Here is a 5,929-nt window from a genome sequence, read left to right as displayed (position 1 = left end):
TTAGAGGACACTTCAAAACTACTCCTCGCGAAGTTTCCCCAAAATCGATTGAAAACTCCCATAGATATGACGTTTTAAAATAGTGTCCCTTTAATTTTGTCCGTCAGTGTAGTTACAGTCGTAATTCATAGAATTTCCGACATCTTCATTCGTTTCTTCCTCGATGTCCATTACTGATGGCCTTTCGCAGCTGGCTACCAGGTTATTACCTTCCGTCACTGGTGTCGCTCTTTCTTCTTCGCTTTTGTTTACATCCATCTTTTCGTTTTCCTCGAAATCTATTTCTTCTATAATTTCTTGAGTAATTTCAATATCTTCGACAGTTTTTACTTCTTCATGTCCTGCCATAGCAAGAACTTCATCCTCTTGGAATATTTGGTACGAAGTACCTGCTTCCTCCGCGGTACTTCGACTTACCGCGAGGCACGCTGTTTTTTTTAATTGCCGGCTATGCGAAAAGAATCAATAATTATAATTAATTATATTTCGACAATAATTAACGGAATTGCATGAAAAATAGAAGTGCACAATCAGAAGCCATCTAAGCTGGAAATAGTCTGATTTACGTGACATTAGGTATCATTTTAATCGAGAAAACACCAGAAAATTCTTTGCTGCCACCTTTTCCATTGATTCAATGAAGGACACAGAATTTAATTTTGTGAACAATTGATGGGGCACCGGCCGTGCGACCGTAGGCAGCCGAGCAAACGCAGGTATGGCGCTTAGCGGGCAGAGTACCAAAAATATATCAGTCGTTTGATATTTTTCATGACAGCCTCGTGGAAATAGCATCAATGGATTCCTGGTGTCATCCCAATTAAAATGATACCTCACTTCAGGTACATCGGACTATCTGTAGTGAAGTTCTCTTTTGATTATGCAATTACATTTTGGATGTGATTTCGTCATTTATTAAACAAACCACATCATGTTAGGTGTCATTTTCATCAAAAAATCGTCACAAACATGCTGGTATTCATTGTACAAACAAAAGACCAAAATATTTAGATTTTTGAGAAAAAAGAAGATAGAGTCCTATTTATTCCCTTTACAGGCCAATTTTGAAAGATACGATTACTTTAAAATTGGCCATATTAAAACGAATTTCATGTATCGTATATCGTATGAAGAGTCTGATACGTGAATATTTTGACGCAGTTACTTACCAAGGTTTAACTCATACTTTTTCAATGTTATAATCTACTATAAATAAAAAAAAATCTGCAAAAGTAGAGCAGTGTGTTGGTAGAAATCAGAAAAATAATCATATTGTGGATGATAATGAAATAATTCGCAATGTTGGGTGGTTTACAACGTAACGATGTTCTGAATCAACTAAGATGTACCAAAAAGTTATTATAAAATTGTTATTCTCGTTTGCTAGTCAAAATTTTCCAGTTAGATGCTTTATAAAATACAGCATCATTCGTGACCAGTTTTTAATATTCAGCGATTGCCCTGTGTATGTCCTAACCATAAACCGCGGTCTAAGAACGAGACCATTATTGAGAGCCCCAAAAACAACCCTTCCGAATAGAAAAATTTTTATTTAACCGTTTATAACTAACTGTAAATGTATTAAGTAATACTACCTACAGACAGTATATAAGAAAATGCTTTTTTTATTCCTAAAACAGCCATGCACATTTTACATCAAGGAAAAAACATCGTAAATGAAATTGCAAACACTAGTAATAAAACTTTTACGGCGCATACTGTACGAAATGTTCTGAAAAGAACACATTACTATGGACGCGCTGCAAGGCGTAAGCATTTCGTGGCCGCAGTTAACAAAAAAAAAACGGAATAATATTTGCGGGACAATATATAAATAAACCGCAGGAATTGTAGGACACAGTAATATTCAGCGATGAAAGCAAATTTAATTTATTTGGATCCGATGGAAGAACAACGATTTGGAGGAAATCAAACGAAGAATTCCATCCGAAAAATACTTGTGCTACCATCAAGCTAGGAGGTGGAAGTGTAATGGTTTGGGGTTGTATTGCAGCTAGTGGCGTAGGAAATTTAGATTTTATCGACGGAATTATGGTTAAAAATGAATATTCGAACATCCTACAAAATAATTTGCAGCAGAGTGCGGCAAGATTGAGACTGGCAAATAATTTTACATTTCAACAGGATAACGATTCTAAATGTTCGTCATATATAGTGAAGAAACGATTATTGTATAATGTAAAATCTCAACTGCGCGGATCCCCAAATCGGTAGATTTAAATACCATCGAACATTTATGGGAATTATTAGGGAGGCGCATTAGACCTAAAAGATATACTACAACATCCGAAGTAGCATTACGAGGAATACTGCAAGAAGAATGGGATAAAATATCCATAGAAGAAACTAAAAAGTTAGTGAATTCCATGCGTAACAGTTTGCAGGATGTGATAAAAAATAAAGACTATGCGACAAAGTGTTAATTTAATTTTTGTACCGTATAATGTACGTATTAGTATATAAAAGAATCTTTGTACCGTATAATGTACGTATTAGTATATAAAAGAATCTTTGTACGTAGACTTTTTTCGTGTGAATTTTTGTCATGATATGATATAAAGTTGTATAATTATTATATATAATAATTTAACTTTTTGTACTTTAACATAAACTTAAAAATAAAGTTTGTACTTTGCATTTCATTATAAACACCCATTGTTTTTAATTTTTAAACATATTTCAGATATAATATAATATAATTTCAGAATAAAAAAAAGATAAAAAATTGCCTTTTACTATTAAAATCTCGTAGCACAGAACAAATTATTCTCATTACATTTTAAATTTCTATTATTGATAATTATATATATTATTTTGTGTTACTATATGTGTATTATTATTATTAACAATGAATCAAATAATTATAATATAATAAAAAGTAAGAAGCAATAATTTATGAAATTTATAATTTATTTAATTTATCGAACTACTAATTAATATATACATTATAAAAACATATCATTTTGATTACTAATTATTATCATGAAAAATATAAAAAAAACTGACATATTTCTGCTTGACTTCACGCTATCCTTTGTCGTTCGCTAAGCGCCGTACCTGGATTCGCTCGGCTGTCTACGGTCGCACGGCCGGCGCCTCATCAATTATTCACAAAGTCAAATACTGCGCTCTTCATTTAATCGATTGAAAAGGTGATACGAAAGAATTTATGTTGTTCTCCCGAATAAAATGATACCTCATCTCACGTAAATCGGACTATTTTCAGCTGAGATGGCTCTAATCGTGCAGTTATATTTTTCAAGCAATTCCGATTACTGTCAAACTTCTGTCGTGTTCGGCATCTTTTCGTGATGGAATAAACATGTTAGTGACAGTTTCATGACAATTTGAACAAAAAAATTGAAAAGTTTTAATCTTCAATTTCGATTGCGTTTCTCTCACACATGCGGAAATATTTAAAATCACCGTTGAACCTGAATACGTGTTCCGCGACAATTTGAAAAGTTTTTCTATTTAAACATAATTACTAAATAAATGACGTTTTAATTTTTACTATTTGGAATTACCCAAATTAAAAAATAAGCTAAGTGATAAGGGTTAAAATTCCCGAGTTTGCGAAGTGTACCATTGTGGAAAAAGTGTGAGAAACCCTGTTTTACAGTACATCTTCAGCGAGAGGCTACAGGGTGCTATTTCATTTTATGGCAAGTTGTGTAGTAACGAAGAAACGAAGAGGTCCGAGAAACACGTGTTCGCCTTTCGCGAGGTAAACGCTGCTTGACCGTGCCGGTGACAGAAAGCAAATCCACTCAATTGTCGGAAACATTTTTTTTCGAACTGTTCACTCAATTGACTAACTAAGTTAGTCAGTTTCGTACAGATCTTTAGGAGGTCGTGGGAAAGTTTTGGACAATATTATGATGACACTACAGTATTTTGTTAGCGAAACAATATTTTTACGAAAACAAAATATAATCACTTTTCTTACGTCCGGATAGATACTTCTGGTATTCAAAAATGCATGAAAGATTTAACGATTGATATTACCTCGAAACGGGATCGAACGTTCTACGAGGACGTGGACGTTCTTTGTTTCCCATTCAATGTGATCAAGTTGCTTGTTTCCCCCCCGATAATGACCGCTGTATCTCGCGTATAAATATTTCCACATTATTGTCTTACACATCCGAACGTGCAGCTAAACTATAACTATCCAAGTTATATACGAATACGAGTAATAATAGACATTATAAAAATGTTTCATTTCCCCGAATTCACAAATCGAAATACAATCCTGCGACACCTTAATAAACTAACCATACCTAAAAAGTATACCGTTTGTAGTAATACTAAGTAATAATAATTGTACAAATCTATCGTTTGTAATAAAATTATATACAGTCCAAATGACTTGAAATTCTTTGAAAAGTTATACAAATTAATTTACATTAATTAATGTACGTTTAAAAAAATTACAATATACCGAAATCGGGGAAGAAATAGTAAAAGGCAATTTTGTATTTTTTTTATTTGAGCATGTAATTGAAATCTAAAATATGTCTTTCATAGATGTGACTAGTTATGTTCTTAGATGAAAAATCATGATTTTTGGAAATTTTATTTACTTGTAATTTCTAAATGCATTGACCGATCTAGATGAAATTATCAGAATATACAACTTATTTCAATCTACGAAAGACATATTTTAGATTTCAATTACAGCCTCAAATAAAAAAGATAAAAAATTGCCTTTTACTATTTCTTCCCCGATTTCGGTATATTGTAATTTTTTTAAACGACACAAGTACATACCTTAATAAATTAATTTGTTTAACTTTTCAAAAAAATTCATTTGGATAAGCTATTTTGTTGGACCGCAAATATTGTTGCGCCCCACTATATTTTAAGAACTAAAGAAAAATAAGTGTATAGAAATGTGACTTACCTTTCTCGATATTTCTTATTTTTCGATAACCGTTTTACAGACAGCGTGGGATATTTTCTTTTTCTGTCATTCTTTTTTGTGTCTTGGTCTTCTCTTTCCATCGCAATAGAACGGTCACACATAGCACACACTAATCACTAATATGTTCAAATGTTCAAATTACAGAGAAATGGAACAATTCACAAATTATGAATGTTCCACATATAAAAGCACGTGTGCCTTCTTCTTTACCGTAATCCGAACGACGAACAACTGATCAGCGGGTCTACGTTTCGTGTCAATGTAGTCGCATACGAACACTTTCGTATAGCGTGTTTCGTGTACGAATCGCTCGCATACGAAAACATAGGCCAATCAGTAGAGCATTTTTGTGTGACAAAAATATTAAATAAAAGGGGATGCGTAGATTAATACGTATATGTTTATGTTTTTCACTCCTCACTCTGTTCCGTTTTCTTGTTACAAACAATTTAATGCGAAAAGATCGTAATTTTTGTCGTTTTTTACTTATAAATTTTAAACTAATCCAGCAATATCAATGCTTTAAGCAGATAAAATGTAGACGATAAAAATACCTACAGAAAAAGACCTCGAACGTCTCGTTCGGATAATGAGAAATGAAGAAAAATCGGGAAAACCGGAAAATTCAGCTTTTTTCGGAAATCCACAACTCCTTCATTTTTTTTAGGTGCAGCGCTGGCTGTTTGGGGATAAGTAGCGATTAATGTGTTCTATATCTGTGCAAAAAACGGAGACTATCGGATAATTATTTTTTTCACAATCGCGATCTGAATTTTCCGTAAATCGATCTGAAATTCCGTAATTTACCGTAAAATCGATTCTGATTTTACCGAGAAATCAGAATATACGTTTTATAGTACATGACATCAACTACTCAAATCTTTGTTTAAAATAAAAACCGGTTTTCAAACCTTTGTGCATTCGAATTTTTACGCGAGCCGCTGACGTTTTCCTCGGGTCGTGGTGCAAGTGAAATAGAAA

This window comes from Hylaeus volcanicus, chromosome 4 (assembly GCF_026283585.1).
Source record: "Hylaeus volcanicus isolate JK05 chromosome 4, UHH_iyHylVolc1.0_haploid, whole genome shotgun sequence".
Lineage (NCBI taxonomy): Eukaryota > Metazoa > Arthropoda > Insecta > Hymenoptera > Colletidae > Hylaeus > Hylaeus volcanicus.
Note: the sequence above shows the minus strand (reverse complement) of the source record.